At 39.1% G+C, this 18,622-nt stretch overlaps 1 protein-coding gene and 1 non-coding gene across 4 annotated transcripts in view; both read left to right on the top strand.

Moving 5' to 3' along the window:
• CTNNA2 (catenin alpha 2) overlaps positions 1-18,622 on the top strand; it is a 1,119,678-nt gene that overhangs the window by 371,863 nt on the left and 729,193 nt on the right. The window lies entirely within an intron of this gene.
• Positions 7,075-7,286, top strand: LOC115511398. The gene has a single exon (XR_003968048.1). It is a non-coding gene; the product is annotated as a small nucleolar RNA U3 (small nucleolar RNA).

The raw sequence follows: 18,622 nt of genomic DNA on the forward strand, positions 1-18,622 counted from the left end.
ATACATCTTACAGCTTCATTTCTTCCAGGAGATGCTTATGCATATTATTTGAAAGACCAAATGAATTTCTAGTTGGGAAGTTTGAACTAATTGCAGTGACCCCCTAGGATACTTTCTAAACCTAGCAAAACTGACCAGATTTGCACATAAGTTAAGAATCTTCTTTACCTGAAAACAAGTATTACTCTGAAGAATATTTGCATATATTGGTTTGAATGAATGCTGCGAAGATTTTTAAATCCTCCATTTGCTCAAAATAGTCTTTTTGGCATAGCATTTAAACAGAAGCATCATCAACCAGAAAAGTTTTCTCAGAAATTTCTTTCATTTTTTTTAAACAAAGATCTCTGACAGATGTGAAGAAAGATGTCATTTGTGGATATCTGACGTAGATCTCCTAGGGTGAAAAAGGTAATGTGCTTGATCTGTTACTAGCCTCCTAAATGTGGCTGCCCTTTGGTCTGTGGATACAGGCTGCTTTTATTTTCACACTCTCTCAAGCCTCACATACCAGAATCACTTTTAAAATCTGGAGCAGCGAAATAAGCCGAAAGTGACACAAGGAAGATGCAGACTTAATACTAACATTCTAGGGGCGCCTGGGTGGCTCAGTCGGTTAAGTGTTCAACGTCAGCTCAGGTCATGACCTCACATTTTTCGAGTTTGAGTCCCACGTGGGGCTCTGTGCTGACAGCTCAGAGCCTGGAGCCTGCTTTGGATTCTGTGTCTCCCTTTCTCTCTACCCCTCCCCTGCTCGTGCTTTGTCTCTGTCTCTCCAAGTAAATGAACGCTAAGGAAAAATTTAATACTAACACTCTAGCACCTAAGAAATCACTTCCCTGCAGTAGGTAAATTTGAAAAAAAAAATTGTAGTGAAAATACCCAATAAACCTGAATGTATGTTTTATGTGAATATATATGAGTATGAATTATAACATATATAAACTCACACCAGATGTTTATGGTTTTTCTTTGGCTTGTGATGACTGTTAAGGGTTTATTCACCTATATTTCTTCCCAAACTTTGACAAGTGATTCCTTAATTAAAAAATATATTTTACTTGAAAATATTGGAAACTGTTCACAGATATACTGCAAATATAAAAATAATCAATACCTCTATGTTCTTTAAGCTTCACGTGCTGTTAGTGTTTTACCCCATTTACTGTGTTGTGTGTGTGTGTTCTCTCTTTGTCCTTCAGGCACACAGACTCCTTAATTGTCAAATGGGTAAAGTCAGCTTTATTATATATGCTTACACACATAAAAGACACTCTTTCCCTAATTATTTCTACTAAAAATTACAGATTTAAAAAAAAATTAACATTTATTTATTATTGAGAGACAGAGAGACATAGAGCATGAGACACAGAGGGGTAGAGAGACGGGGAGACACAGAATCTGAAGCAGACTCCAGGCTCCGAGCTGTCAGCACAGAGCCCGATGCGGGGCTCAAACTCACGAACTGTGAGATCATGACCTGAGCCGAAGTCGGTCTCCTAACCGACTGAGCCACCCAGGTGCCCCCAGAATTACAGATTTTTTAAAAGGGATGACACCAGCACATGTATTAATTTGCTAGTTTTGCCTGGTTCAAAGTGTTATTTGATGAAGGCCTGTGGGTATGACACAATCTTCCCAAATACGGTCTTTACACAGTAACATCCATAAAAAAAACTGTGTCGGGGTGCCTGGGTGGCTCAGTCGGTTAAAGCGTCAACTTCAGCTCAGGTCATGATCTCACAGTCCGTGGGTTCGAGCCCCACGTCAAGCTCTGTGCTGACAGCTCAGAGCCTGGAGCCTGCTTTGGATTCTGTGTCTCCATCTCTTTCTGCCCCTCCCCCACTTGTGCTCTGTTTTCTCTGTCTCTCAAAAATAAATATTAAAAAATGTTTTTTAAAACTTGGGTCTTTGTAACTAGAAGGTTAGAGCAATCAGCTACCTAAGTTTGACTGACCTGAGTCAAGTTTGTTCCTGGTTGATCATGGTATAATATTGCATACTTGTTTTCAAGCATTTTATAAAGTTTAAGAAACATTTAAAAGGTGGCGGGAAAAGTGATGTTCAATTAGATGGTGTGAACAAAGAAAACTTAGGACATTTTCATAAGGCACTAAGTATTCTTGAGGAGTAAGAGGGAGCGAAACCTGCAGAATCTATTCATTTCTGAAGCTAATTCATCGCAAAGGCTTTTTTGTTCTTGGGAGCTCCATAAAACTTCAGAGTTGGTAAAGACACTGGAGGTCATGTGGTTAACTTACCATAAGATAGAAAGTCTGTACCTAGCATCCCTCATAGGTGGACCTTCTGCCTTTGCAAGATATTATTGGGAGGAAATCACTGGGGGTAATTTCTTGTTGTATTTTACAGAAGCTCTAATATTTGAGAAATAATGTTCCTTTTTACACCGAAATTTCCTAAGTAAATTTCCAAAGCACCTCATCTGTCCCCCCTTCGTTAGCCTTTATCACATTTTATGAGGGTCATAAATACAAGTCTTACTTGCAAGATAGGGCTGGGAAATCCTTGAGGAGAAAATTCTATTGCAGTCTCCTCCACCCAGTCATCTTTCACCCATGATTAGTAGTTAATAAATATTTTGGAGTACTTGATTCTGCCAGATCTTCCTGTCATATCTCGACAGTGGCCTAGCAAGTGGTTTTCTTTCCATCCTTCCAACCTTCTTCAGACCATTTCTCACATTGCTACTAACTTCTTTCTAAAAACCAGAAGTGTCCATGTTTCTCTTCTGCTCTGACAAGAAAATTTAAAATTCTTTCTAGTGTCCCCACACAATACGGGTAGATCAGCTGTTGTTCATGGGTCTGGAAGCAGAGGAAGCCATTAGTCTTGTGTTTCAAATGGGACTAACTTGGTTACCTCTCTGTCTTTCCTGGTGCTTGAGCAGGTCTCTAAGCCTTCGTGTCTCCATTGGTAAAATGGTTACCTAGGTCGGTTATTAGAATTAATGGCATCATCTACAAAAACATTTTGTAGACTGGTTGAGGCAAACACTAAAACATGAGTTAACCCAGGTGCTAGTGAGATACAGTTTTTATTAAATTTTTGCATTAAAATTTTTTTTAACATTGATTTCTTTTTGGAAAATGATCTACATTCAGTTCTTTGGTTAAAAGTTAGATACTGAGTTTCAAGGTTTGCTACTTTAACAAACTTTATATTATAAATTCAGTAGATATTGACAAATTTCCTGAAATAGACTCTACAATATTAGATATTTATAGTCAGAGGTAAAGAACTGCATTCAAATTGCCACACACTTGAAAAAGCGAATTAAAGTTTTATTATTGGTGAAACCTATGCTAAAAAATAAGGTATAAAACTGGTGTGTACTTGTGTTAGACCCAAACCCGTCAAATAGTTTCCCAAATCATGTCAAGTAATTTTGATTTACCATCTATTTCTTTTACTAATGCCAATAATACTAATTCTGCAGTTTGTTTGTTGTGGTCCTCTGAAGTCCATTGTGTTTTATTTATGATTGTGCATTTATAATTATGCAAATATGAATTGCACACAGATTAATTTTATCTGAGCATAATTGTTATGTATGATAAAATAGTCATCCTTTAGTGACCACTCTTTATATTCCTATGTAAGGAGTAACTAATTTAAAATCAGTACCTGGAGGGTATCTGTGTGCAGGAATGGACTGGGGAAAAGTGGAGAGATCCTTTGGAATTCCTATGCAATTTTCTATCTGTGTGCCATACTTAAGCTTTGCATAGCCTTGTAAATTACAGTAAGGAAGGGCTAATTTTCTCGTCACTTAACTGCTGCCAGGCTGGAGCAGAATATTCTAGCAGATAAATAGCTGTGGCAAAACCACACACATTGTTAATAGTTTAAATTCGTGTAGTACAGGCCTTACACAGGTGCCATGTGCAGAATAGATAAGTGGTGGGGAGAGCTGAGCCATTAATTTTTCCATTGAGATGTTGGCAAGGGTGAGGGGTGAGAGGCTATAGGGAAAAGCAAGAGGAGTCTCAGTGGCAGAAAGAACATAGCAATATCGATAAATTGAGAGAGACTAAAAGAAGAGACCAAAAGGAACTAACAATTAGTACTACACGCTGAGGTAAACAGCCCTTATCCAGCCAACAAAGCTAACACAGCTGCCTTTCCTTAGCAGATTGCTGAAAAGTAATAAGACTTTTCCTGTCTTTCAAGCAACTCCAACCCATGCCTTTCCACATGGAGTTTTTCATGAACAGTTAAAAGAAGCAGCAGATGTCCAAGTTTTTCATATGTTTTAATAATTCCTATCCTTTTGAATTGTATCCCATTAAAGAAATTACTTTGTGGTAGCAGTTTCAGTTCTGGTACATAACACTGCCTCACACTTAGTAAGCTCTCAAGAAGTGTTTGTGAAATTAAGAATATGGATGAAGGAATGACAGTACCTGCTGGATAGCAGATGAGGCCAAGTGAGTCAGTCAGTTTGGCCAAAGGGTTGTGATTAATGTCAGAACTTACATTTAAGGAAGGAGAAAAGGTACTGATATAGTGAAAAGTTGTTGATAATAATTTAAAATGATACATAATAATTATAGCAATAGAATAATAGCTATTTGACCTTGCCATGTACTTTAGCAAGGTCAAAGGTTAGGTTAGAATCAATATATCTTTTATCTTGGAATCTTCGATTTTGGAGAGCTTAAAGTCATCAAGCCATCTGCCTTAGGAACCAGCCACTTGGGTAGGTTTAACTTTGGAGCTAACCCTTGTCATCCTAAAGCATCTCTTTCCACAGATGACTTCTTCCTTCAACATCCTGTTCCCTTGGACTTCCATGAATAACCTCATTTTGCTTCATTTTTTTCTTGTCTCTGACCATTATACCTCAGTATCCTTGGTTTTCTCTTCTTTCCTGCCACCTAAATAAGGCTTTTCCCTAGAGCTCTGTCCTTTGCCCCACCTGATTCCCACTAAACGGCCTCTTTTCTTGGAATCTCTTGTACCCCACATGTGTTTCTCTAGTACCAACCTCTCCCCAGCTCCAGACTTCTGTCCAGGTGCATATGTGACATGTTAATTTGGATGACTTCAAGCATCTAAAAAAGTTCTCAGACTAAATCTAGTTGTTTTTTTTTATCTCTCATCAATGCTAAATTTTCTTGTATTTTTCTTTTAGCTAAAGGTACTGTCTTTTTTTTAATGTGATCATTCAGTCCAGAAAATTGAGAGTCTTCTCCACTCTCCTCCTCAGTTTATCTTGAAATCCTCTGACTCAGTTCCTTTTACAACTCTTGCTTTGGCCTCACACCTTCATCTTTGACCACTGGCTAGTTCAGGCCCATGTATTTTGCCTGGATCATTGCGATAATTTCCTAACTGCTTGTCCTGCTCCCCCTCCCAACTTCTTCCCTTATATTCCATTATCTCTGACAGTCTGCCTTTGAAAAAATGCAAACAGGGTGCTTTGCATTATTTACCAGCAAAATTCCATCTTCAGGATAAACTTTAAAGTTCTTAGCATGGCATCAAATTATTTCAGTAGGCCCCTGACTACCTCTCTCATTTCCTATCCTACTTTTCTTTGCCTTCCATTCTATGTTCTGTTACAATTGTTTGTTGTCAGATGTAGAGTGGCTATTTTGTTTGTGTGCTGCCGCTCATGGTATTTTCTCTGTCTGAACTTCCTTCTCTTTTTAACCTAATATATTTATATTCCTCCGTCTTTGAGTAGCTTAGTTTCTGAAGCTTAATTCTCTAAACAATGAAACCACTGTTACTTTGATGTTAGTATTATACTTGGTGCATATTAATATTAAATATGTTACTATGTCTCTGGTTTCATGTTTCCAAATGTGAGCACGGGGAGATTAAAAACCAGGTCTCATTTATATTTTCATCTGCACAGTTAGCACACAGACATGACATAAATGTTTCTTGAATGGGTACCGAAATGAATATGCTCACTGTTTTGATCTTAGTGGCTATGATTTATCCACTTAAAATTTCTTCTTAGCTTTCTGGACTATTGCCATATGCTATATTCTCTACAATAGATGTTCCATGTCTTCATGACCATTGTTAGGTTCCAAAAGAAATTCATGATCCTTCTGGGTTGGGTTAACCCTTTTCAGGTATCTGTTTTCTTGTGTTATAAAAAGAATCTATGTAATTGAACTTGTTGCCAGTAGATGTACATTAAAATACAGAGTTCACAAGAGTACATGACATTCTCATTAGACACAAAGAATATTTTTTGAGCCATGCTATGGTATTTGAAAAGCAATTAACATATTGCACATTATTCCTGTGAGACACAAACTGTTTCTTTCCCATTTTAATTTGCCTGCTTAAAAAAAGACAGAAAAAGATAGATGAGTTTACACTCAAGGTGTATGCCTTTCCCTTGTGACCAATGAGCCAATTTCCTTTTCATATTTGCAGAATATTGATACAATTATTCTTTCATCAGACATGAAATTTGAGTGTATAACCAGTTTGTGGAAATCACCTAGTAATTTATTAGGTTGATAACAGCAATTAAGTCATAATTGCTTCTGAGAAATATAAATTGACTTTCTGTTTTAAATGGATAATTTAACATTCCAAACCACAGACCTGTAGTGTAACTAATTTCTGGGATAAGAAGTTTGTTTCTCCTATTATTAAACTAAAAAAAAAAAAAATCAACCTTTGATAATCCAGTAACGAATTATGCAGTTGCTGAATTCTTGGGTTCGTGTTATATCTTCATTCTTTTCCCTTGTTGCTAATTTTTTTAATATTTATTTATTTTTGAGAGAGAGTGAGAGAGAGAGAGAGCACGAGCAGGGGAGGCACAGAGAGAGATGGAGACACAGAATCTGAAGCAGGCTGAGCTATCAGCTGAAGCTGAGCTATCAGCACAGAGCCTGACGCAGGGCTCAAACTCACAAACTGTGAGATCACGACCTGAGCTGAAGTCGGATGTCTAACTGATTGAGCCACCCAGGCGCCCCTAATCTTTTTCTATATTTAAGGACATCACAGTGGAGGGAATTTTAGATAGAACTGGGACGTGTTGGTAGGACCATGGATTTTTCAATGATTGGACATGTGAAGACTGTACTTTCAGGGATTGTTTCTAAAGTTTGTCACTAGAGAAGTTTCTCTAAGTGTGGAGTTCCTGAAAGCATGAGGAGGGGGAATAGTGTCCCTTCCTGACTGTGAAGCTGACTCTGGGTGTTGTTTCTACAGCTGCCCTTGTCATTGATGATTGTTCCCTCCTCCTTTGGGGGACTAAGAGGAAAGTGGCCTGTTGTCTGAGTAGTTTCTTTAAAAAAAGAATTTATTTATTTATTTATTTATCTATCTATTTATTTATTTATTTATTTATTTATTTATTTATTTTATTTTTAAATGACAGGATCTAGCAGTGGCCTTGAGACACTGTTATTTTTTTTTTTTAACCTTTATTTTTGAGATAGAGAGAGACAGAGCATGAACAGGGGAGGGTCACAGAGAGGGAGACACAGAATCTGAAGCAGGCTCCAGGCTCTGAGCTGTCAGCACAGAGCCTGGGGTGGGGCTTGAACTCACAAACCATGAGATCATGACCTGAGCTGAAGTCGATGCTTAACCAACTGAGCCACCCAGGTGCCCCCTCTAAAAAAGAATTTAAATAAATAAATGTAAAAGGCATTCTTTGCCCATAAACCATACAAAAATGCATAGCCAGGCCTAACTTGGCTCATAAGCCATTGCTAACTGACCCTGGTTTAATCAAACCTGCATGTGAGACTTTCAAGTATGTATGTTGCTGCTCTCAGTAACACTCCCCTCTTCACATAAACCGTCTATACTTAGTGCACACGTTGTGAATGCTTACTGGTGTAGCTTCTACCCTCTGGGAGTTCAGAAAAGCTCCTTTTTCAGATAAATTGGGATCAAGGATTTTACAGTGGCGGTTCACCAACCGGAGGATTTAGTGGCCTCAGCTAGTCTGCCTCACACTGACCACAGAAGTGACGTTTGTCATCACAAGAGGTGATGTACCCCATGCCAGTAATTCTGAATCTCAAGCTCACTGAGCCACGTCAAATATCAGGGTAGACCAATAGGTGCTTCCCTGACTGAAGGGCCACCCACCTGGATTCATCTGCAAATACTAGGTTCACTATAGTGCCATGTAATGCTCCAGAGGCCTTTTGATAAAAGTAGGAAAAATGACATTTTTGTTTATGAACCCTAAATCATCTGTTAATCATCAAGTATTTATCTGCTTGTGTGTGAAGCACTCAGCTGGGTCCAGAAGATACTCAATTGTAAGGAAAGCTTCCTAATCGGTGTGTGTGCGTTCTCTCTTTCTCTCTCTCAGTAAAGCAGAGCTTGTTAAGCATAGGCAATTCAACTTGAGGAGTGGATGGCAAATTGTGGTAAGTCCCACGTGCAGGGCAGAGAGGATGAGAGCTGAATTAAAAAGATGGTTGGGGCACCTGGGTGGCTCAGTCAGTTAGTCACCCTGCTCTTGATTTTGGCTCAGGTTGTGATCTCACAGTTTCTGGTATAGAGCCCTGCATTGCCCAGTCTCTTTGCTGGCATCACGGAGACTGCTTGGGATTCTCTCTCTCCTCTTTCAAAATAAATAAATAACCTTAAAACAAAAAAGTTGACAATGTAGAGAGTTGAAGGAGAGAAAAGAGACTGTGACTGTATTTTCAGCAAGAGGGTAAAGTAAGTTTTCTTTTTTTGGCTCTCTAAATATTTGATTCAATTAAATGCATTTTGGACACTGGCTTTCCTGTCAGTCCATAAGGTAAAACTAAGGATGATTACCTTTGCCCTGCTTTACTGTGGTTTGTTGTCAACCACTGTTCTTGTCAGAACTTGAAACTATGGTCATGAAACGCCCACAGCAACTCAGCAACATTCACAGGTGGAATTAGGGAAAATGCAGCCAGCTTCCACTGGCCTACAACGTCAGGTAGGGACATCCCATAACTGGACTTTCACTCATTGTTTTTGTGCTTTAACTTTAGTAAATAACTCTGTCTTCCTAAATAATCAGTTTCTCCTCTCAAATGAAATTCCTGTGCGCTTAGATTTCTCTTTTAAAAAAATTAAATATCTAAGAATAAAACGTGCTGTATAATTATCAAGTCATTATCATTGTCATTTATTTCCAATTAAACTGAGCTGTTTAATTGCAAATAATATCTTAAGTAGATAAATGGAATAATTAGTTTATTTTTAAGTATATGCCTGAGAAGAAAGAGAGGAAATCAATAAGGTACTGTGCAATTTTAAGTCAAATCTAAAACGGAGGTTAGAGGTTTTTTGTTTGTTTGTTTTTGTAGTTTAATAAAACATAGATAATTAAAACTCAAAGTCCTTAATGTTTTCCATTCCAAATGTTACCTCAATTAGGCCAAGAGAAACTTTTCGTGTAAAGATAGAAAGATTCTCATCAGGAGAGCTTGGCACAGAATGAAAAGATGAAAATGTTTCTGTGTTAATTATTGATACACTACAGGGAGAATGAATGTTCAACACTGAACGAATAACATGCTTTTGATTTAGAAACCCCAGTTAATTTATTAAAGTGGTCTTGATTTATGCTTTTATCTTAGACTTCAGTCTTTAAAAGAAGTATTTAAGGCACTTGGAGTCAGAATTATGATTATGCTTCATTGTCCATAGCTGGCTTTCATCCTCCATTGTCAGTGCTATGAAATTCCATTATTTTCCCTTTGTCAGTAGACATTTTAACGGGCAACTCAGAGACTGCCTTGGGGGTTACTAGTCAGATATTGTTAAGGGGATAACAGACCTCGTTTAGATAACACTGTAGTAAATAGTTAATAGGTATTGCCAGGATTTGCTCACTTGTTTTGTTTCTGATTGCATCAGTATTTCACAATAATTAATACAGCAATAACATTAGATGTGTTAACACACCTTAATCCCACTAGGGCTCTCTGAGACCTTCTGTGATCTAGACCATTTCTAAGAGGCATGAAGCTGTAAACTAACCCAAAACTTGGGTTTCCCTAGGCACACTCAGTCTCTTCAAATTTCACCAAGGCTAAGGCCCTGTGGCTGCCAGACAAAACGGCCTTGTACTCTTTCAAAACAGAGGGACTGTCGAATTTTAAACTAGGGAGACAGGGAGGGAGGGAGGGAGGGAGGGAGGGAGGAAGGAAGGAAGGAAGGAAGGAAGGAAGGAAGGAAGGAAGGACGGACTGTGGTAGAAGTGAAACAGGACCTGCCCAGTGATCCCAGAGACCAGGTGAACTACTTAAATCTGCAGAGTCAAATAGGAGAGTGAACGGAGGATGAAGGTACAGGGGAAAGGAAGTGAAGACACGTACACATTGTTCTCTTTTCCTGGGAAAAGCTCAGAATAATTAAAGGAGACATAGTGCCTCACTTAACCATGCCTTGTTCTTGAGATTTCCTGATTAACTGCTTTAATTACTTCATATCAGAATGACTTGCTTCTTTAGAAGAATGAGTCTGACTGATGTTATCTTCCTTCAGATTTTTTTTTTAAGATCTTCAGAAAAGGAAAGTGAATAACTGCACAAAGGTCTGTTGACTTTGTTTCCTACTTGTTTGATTCAGAATAGTTACGTTGCACAGCAGCTGGTGAGGGTCTGGTGTATATGAGGTAGAACAGCACAAGTTGTTATTTTTTTTTTTGGTTGCTACCTTGAACTATGAAGGTAGTAAAAATCCCAGGACACATTTATCTTCCCGGGTTGTCACAGACAACTAAGAAAGCCACAGGATTTTCTCATACCACTAGCATTTGCTTTTTGCCTTTTCCATGTTTATAAGATTAGACTTGGGGCAATGAATCATTAAATCAGTACATAATTTATTTCATAAAATTGTTTTCTTTTTTGGAATTTTGAAAATTCTGTATGTATTTGAGATGACTCAGTTATTATCTAAAGGGTTTAACTGACATTGAGAGCCAGAAAATCTGAAGATCATAAGTAAAATTTTGTCCCACTTTTCAACAAGCAGTTTCTTGGTTCCTAAAGAAAAAAAAAACTTTGACCTTTCTCATCTGGGCATTAAGAATCTTGGGAACTTAATATGTGAGTATAAAACCACTCCATTGGAGTTAGGTATATGCTAGAGCCTTTCTTTTTCTTTCTTTTTTAATGTTTATTTATTTATTTATTTTTTTTTTTAATTTTTTTTTCAACGTTTTTATTTATTTTTGGGACAGAGAGAGACAGAGCATGAACGGGGGAGGGGCAGAGAGAGAGGGAGACACAGAATCGAAACAGGCTCCAGGCTCCGAGCCATCCGCCCAGAGCCTGACGCGGGGCTCGAACTCACGGACCGCGAGATCGTGACCTGGCTGAAGTCGGACGTTTAACCGACTGCGCCACCCAGGCGCCCCTTAATGTTTATTTTTAAGAGAGAGAGACACAGAGGACGAGCAGGGGAGGGGCAGAGAGGGGAGGACACAAAATCTGAAGCAGGCTCTAGGCTGACAGCAGCAAGCCCATGCGGAGCTCAAACTCACAAACCGTGAGGTCATGACCTGAGCCGAAGTCGGACACTTAACCCACTGAGCCACCCAGGTGCCCCTATGCTAGAGTCTTTCTTCTGGTGTAACTATAGCTAAACACTTTACTGTTATGCTCCAGATTTTACTTGGTATGTCATGCTTGCTCAGTTATGGCTTTGAGTGCAATTAGATACAAATTCAGCTTAAATATAGTTAATTCCTGGCCAAAGAAAGACTAAGATATATTTGTGTTTCACCTCTTGGTAGGACAAATATAATACATGCAGACTACTTTGAAACAGATGAGTAATTACAAATAGGATGAGCTAGCATTTGAGAGCTTTTATCCCTGGTAATCGTTGACTGTTTGCATACCTTCTTAAAGTGTATAAAACAACCATGTACTACCACCATTGAGTATCTGAGATGAAGTGGTTATTTCATTAATTTCCTCATGGTGATTGGCATCATGCATGCCAAAGGATACATGAAAGAAACAATGTAATGCAGTGGCTAGATCATAGACTCTGGAGCTGTAGGGAATGTGTTGCAATTTCAGCTCTGCATTTTGCTCTGAGAATGGACAATTACTTCTCTCCTTAGGCACATTACTTGCTTCCTCTAATGGACATCTAAGTGCATTTTTTTCCTTGTGTTTTGTTTTGCAATTCTTGTTATTGTAAATTGGGTCTTACCATTGGATATTCCTTGTATATATGAAGGCAGTTAATTTTGCATATTGATACAAGTGGCTTTGTGAAAAAATTAATTTGTAGTGAGTTTTTGGTTGATTCTTATTTTTTCCAAGTTACTAGGTATAACATCTCCAAAAATTATTTTATCTTCTTCTTTCAACTTCAAAAAAAATTTTTTTTAACGGTTATTCATTTTTTGATAGAGACAGAGCATGAGTGGGGGAGGGGCAGAGAGAGAGGGAGACACAGAATCCGAAGCAGGCCCCAGGCTCTGAACTACAGCACAGAGCCTGATGCGGGGCTTGAATGCACGGACCGTGAGATCATGACCTGAGCCGGATTAGACGCCCAATCGACTGAGCCACCCAGGCACCCCTTCTTTCAACTTTTAATGCCCTTCTTTACCTTTCCTGTTTTCTAGAACCTTCAGAAACATATTAAATAATTTTTATAAATTTGCAATTTTTTTTGTTTTGTTTCAACATTAGTCAGATTGCTTCTATTATTTTACATTGAGTCTGTGGCTTTTGGATTAATGTATTTGTAAATGTGTACAGCCCACAGATATGCACACATGAATGCCTGATTTATCACTAGTAACTTCTTAGCTTTCAAACTCAATGGGTATTTTCAGTCTTGATCTTACTTGCTCTCTTTGTAGACTTCCCTACTGTTTTGTCAACTGTGCTCATGAAATCTCTGGGATCTAGTCAGAACTCTCTGGCCATTCTTAGTATCATTTGTGAGCTCCTTTTGTCTATTATACATTGAGGGCTTCCTGATGTTGTGTCTTGGACTCACTATTCATGCTGTTATTTTCCCTGGGGATATTGTATCCATTTTCATGGCTTCTGCTGCCGCCTTTATTCTGATGGTCCTGCATCTTTATAGATGGCCCTTTTTCATACCCTTGCAGCCAACTTTCCACCAGACTTTTCCACATAAACGAAACACAGGCACGTTAAACCTACTCTTCTTCACCTGCTATCTTTTATGATTGTCAAGGTCAGCAAATGTTTTCTTAAAGGATCAGTCGTAAATATTCCAAGCTTTGTGGGCCACACAGTCTCTGTCCAAACGTTTCAGTTCTGCCATTGTAGTGTGAAAATGGCCAGTATGTAAACGAACAGGCCTGGTTGTGTTCTAATAAAACTTTATTTACAAAATAGGAAGCTGACATCCAGGATATAGCTTGCTGGCTCCTGCCCTGTGCATGTTGCCCATGCTATAAATTTAGGTTTTATCTTTGATGGTTTATTCTTTATTCTCATAGCATGTATATCTTCAAATTTTGCAGGTTGAATTGTGTCCTGCAATATGTACTCTTTATCTGCATAAATACGATCTTGTACTCTCCCCATTTTTTGGGGGGGTTCTAAAGGCTTGGCAATTGCTCTGAAGAATTCTACTTTTAGTCCTGCCAAAGCTAATTCCCTAACTGCCAGAGGAAGCTTTCTAAAACCAACTAGGATTATATGACTCTCATGTTTCAAACTCTTGATGACTCTTCATTGTCTGAAGTAGGGTTGACAAAGTGAAAGCTTGCTAACATGGCATAGAAGTCTCTCAGAATATGTGGGCTCTTCCCACAAACTCTGTCTCCTATTCCTATTTTGGTCCATTCACATCTTTGGAGAAGCAAATGCCAAGGTAAGTGGGATCAGATACATAAGATTTTCCTGTGAAGGGTAAAGTAGGAGAGGACCAGCAGAATCAGCTGAGAGAGATTTTTGACTGCAGTGCAGGTCAAACACTTGTGCAAGGAGAGCAAGAAGAAACGGATTTTGTAGGAAGAGCCTCAACACAGTTGTGACAGTGTCTCAGGCCAGAGGAAAATCCAGAGCAGGAGCAGAGGTTGCCTGTTGGGCAAGTCCCCATCATGCAAAAGCGGCCTGATTGGGCTTGGCAATTGACAAAGGCTACCTGGGGTCAAGTGTGGCTTCTTATGGAACAGTGATGGATCTATAGGTGCACAGATGGAAACAGTCCATTAACTGTGCTCACGTGGAAGTTTCTCTTAAAGGAGAACTGATTGGGGCACCTCCATGGCACCAAACCTGTGACTTCATGCTTGACACTTCAGCTTCAATAAACCTCTTGTGATATTCTTCATATGCCATGATATCCTTCATCTCCATGCATTTGTTCCCAATTCCTGCCCCTGACTTTGCTTGGTCAAGTACTTTTCCTGCTTCATGCCTCAGCTAAGGGATAATCTCTGGAAACATGTCTTTACCTCCCACCTCCCAAATTGCCATTACTCAGTGATCCCTCAGCATCATTGGTATGTTCTCCAAATTAGGATTGGTTGTGCATGCTTTTGGTTTTATTTTTGAGTGGACAGTAAACCTCTTGAAATAAAGGATTATTTAGTCTATGCCTTCAGATATCCATACCAACTGATGCCAATTTTGGAATGAATGGTTGTACTCTCAGTTAGTTATTGGACAAGGTGACCCACACGACACAAAACAGTATGACAGATGATACTCATGCCATTATATTTGGTTTAGGAGAGTTGCATAGCTGACGTATGAAATAGTTTTTTTTTTTTTATGATTGTGATTAATTAGAATCATTTCAGCCAATTGTGGGCAATCTGATATAGCAATGCTGGGCTTAAAGTCAAAAGACTTGTGTTCAAATCCTGAGGTCAAATCCTGAATGACCATGGCACAACATCCCTGGTGTCATTTTTTTTTATCTTCCATTAGATAGAGATAGTAATATCAAGAGCACAGAATTGTAGACCTCTCAAACCATTTGTAATGTATACAGCCTCTTGCTTTACAGAGGTCTCTTGGCTGCCTCCTACTGTACCAGCCTGCATCAGGCATGACTCATTATCCCATGATTGTACTGAAACCGAGATCACATAACTCCCTGTAGAGAGAATGGACGATAGCTGTGATTCAAAAGCAGGTGTCTTCTAATAACGGCATGTGAGGTGAAGAAGGTATATGTATTATTCTGGGTACTGGTCTTAAACTGTATGGACTCCTAAATTATTTCAGGTTAAATTTTTTATGGAATTCAACAGTGGAAATAATGGGCAATCAATTATGTAATAGACCATTACTGCACTGACTTACTTGATGGAAGAATAGAATCCTAGCCTTCTTTGCTTAGGGATGAATTGTTGTGGCTGCTGTCTTTAAGGCTCTTCTTTCCAATTGCCACTCCTTAACCTGTAAGAATGAAACAATCATTTTCTAAAAGTAAAGATGTTAATAAAGAACATGATAAGTAAAACTCACAAAACACAAAATATTATGCAAGTCAAAAACGCAGAATAAAAATAGAGGACATAGAAAGAAATTAGAGTCTCATTTTTAAAAAGAAAAAGATTGAGAAATGTAGGCCTGCCATTTTAAAATGAGCTAAAATGACAATATAAGATGGAACTAAGAGATCAAAAGGATAAAAAGATTAAATGAGCTTAAAGAAGGCAAACAAGAGACTTAGACATTTAAAATGTAAAATCTCAGTGGATTAAAATAAGTCAGAATAGTAGGAAACAGTATAAAATTCTATCACAGGGGCTCACCTTTGTCTAAAGGCAGAGAGAAGGCCTTGGCCTTGCCCTTCTCTGGTGTTAGCATGTTACCAATTTAAAATACTCCATGACCAGGAGAGTTTTGATCCAGAACGCTGCTACGCCCCTTCCCGCCAGAAGAGGGCAGCCACACAGAGAGTCGAAGACAGGCTGTACTGATGCAGGAAAGAGGCTTTTTACCTGTCTGAAATGACCCTGAAGTGTGCTAGCAGAGACACCTGCTAGGTGTTTAAGTCATTCCCAAATACTGCAGAAGCAAATATTTCTCCCTCTCTCAGCTTTGACATTCATTCTTTCTATTTCTTGATCAGGATTCAGTTCGAGGAGTTTTTTTTCCTATTGCTTTAGCAACTATAAATAGAGTCTTTTCTTCTAGTCCTTAAGCCTCTGGATTCATTTGGCTGTGTGTGTGTGTGCGTGCGTGTTTTCTTATTTTTTAAAGCCTGTTTGAGATCTGGCCAGTTTTCTGAACACATACCCACCATCCACACAACCAACCCATGCACCCTCCCTTACACCACACATCATCCCCCTCCGCCCATTACATACAACATAAAGCCACCCACTCAGAAACACACATAGGCAATGCACACACACCCATGCACACTTCCCTTTACCTTTATGCCTGTTCTCTCCTGAGTGGCTTCTCCCTGGCAGCCCTTCCTGTCTATCGTTGCAATGCTTCCTGTCTCCACCCCAGATACAGAAGAGAATATTGTACATTTACTGTTTCTTTTCTGGGGAAATTGTTTGAAACGTTTTTCCCCTGTAATCTATAAATAATGAATAATTCCATTAGAAATGTGATGAACAGTGTAATTTTTATGCGGCGTTTTTCAAGCTCACTGCCTTGGTGCATTTACTCTCATGACAGCCTTGGGTCGTGGCAAGGGGGAAGATCATTCCACTGACGTTTCCATGTTTCCTAAAGTGTGTTGGGTTGTCCTAGGTAATGCATACATTGTAAATGGAACCCTCTCTTTGCTCAAACAGGTCTGAGGAATGCTGCTGTAAACTGACTCCTTTAATGCATAACTCCCCTAAAGCATGTCATGTGATAATTTCCTCTGAGCCTTGCAGTATTTTCAAAACATATTGGCCAGTGAAACCTTATTTTTTCATCAAAACATTACATCTCTAAGCTCAGTGTTCCGTGGAAAATAATTTAGGAAGTAATGTTCTAATGACAGTAGTACATTTTCCTCTGTTCTGCACAGAAACTGTTTCACAGTTGCTCTTACTGAAGAGTTCAAATTTACCTCTGTATATTTCCATCAAATTGGCACTTCTTTATATTTTTAGTACAACATATAATAAAAAAAAAATCTGTGATAGAACTGGTATATGATGCTGAAGAGTCTCTTGAAACCTCTAAGCAGAACGAATGATTTTCATTATGTTTTATGTGAATAGGAGTTTCTGCAAAAGAGTTCTTAGAGGGGCACCTGGCTGACTCAGTCGGTTGAGCATCTGACTCTTGATTTTGGTTCAGGTCATGATCCCACGGTTGTTGGATGGATCCTCACATCAGGCCCTACCCTGAGCCTGGAGCCTGCTTGGGATATTCCTTGTGTCTCTCTGTCTCTCCTTCTCTCCCTTCTCTCTCTCCCTCTGCCCCTCTTCTCTGCTCATGCACATGTGCTATCTCTTTAAAAGAAAAAAAAATTCTTTGAAGATCAATAATCTCTATAAAAGAAAATAGTCTGATTATATCTTCATCAGGTGTTTAGTTAGAATATCAGTACTTAATGCATGTTACATGATAAAATTATCATAAATGCATTAATCAAAAGCAGTAGAAAGAGGGAGTGAGAAAGAGAATTCAAAGGGATGCCCTTGGGAAGAGTCACTGCGGACACAGCTCTGGTACAGATAGCCAGTGTGGCAGGAACACCAATGTTCTCCTTTCAGCCTTCCTTTGGGAATCTCCCATCATGATATACCCTGCAAAGCCATCCACTATACTGAGGCCTCTTCGTGATTTTTTGACACTGTTGGGAGGGTTACTAGTGTACAAGATACAGGGTCTGAGTAGCACTATTCTGAGTTAAGTAAGAAGCTTCTTCTTTCTAAGATCTAAGTGCAAATGTGAAGCTGGTCTTTAAGCCAAAACCCACTACAGGATAGCTTATCTTCTGTTTGCACAAGCTCATGCATTTGCCTTCTACACTGAAGAGACAGCTTTGATCAATGAGTAATTACCTAGGAAATCCAAGATGCCAGGGGATCTCAGACCTTGTCTCTGTCTAGTGGATGCTTCTTTCTTCCAAGTCACCACCTGCTTGCACTCATTCCTCAGGACCTCCTAGCCTTTGTGCTGATAGCATCTTCCTTTATAACAGGAATCAGAGAGTCAGAGCCACTGATGTGTTGAGCACAAATTTCAGCAACTACCTTAGGATACTTTGGAGGGTCAGGGCACACTTTACCAGAGCACATAGTCAAACTTATTTAGTAAAAACTAAGCAATTATTTTATATTCCTTTAGAAGAAAATCACACAAGTGTCTTTCATAGTCTCCACTGTCTTTTTAGCACTAAGCACTCTAGTAGGCAATATGAGTTTTTAAAATTTGACGGACATTTAAGGAATTATGTGATCAAAGGACATAGCAATGAAATGGCAGTCCTGCCATAGGATCCTAGGGTCATTAGACCATTGACTCCATTACCACCACTCCGGTCCTTGGACCTCTGAGTGTGCATCTCCAGTGAACGTGAGCATACCATTTGCTACAGCAGGTCTTTGCACTCTACTTAACGTTGTTAGAATGATCTTCCTTGTTCTGAGCAGAAAAGGGGTCCCCAGTGGAAACCAACCATTGGGAAAAGTCCGCTTTGCGTCTATTTCATGTTGTTATCACACGCTTCATGTCTCTCCACTCCCTTG

This window comes from Lynx canadensis, chromosome A3, assembly GCF_007474595.2.
Source record: "Lynx canadensis isolate LIC74 chromosome A3, mLynCan4.pri.v2, whole genome shotgun sequence".
NCBI lineage: Eukaryota > Metazoa > Chordata > Mammalia > Carnivora > Felidae > Lynx > Lynx canadensis.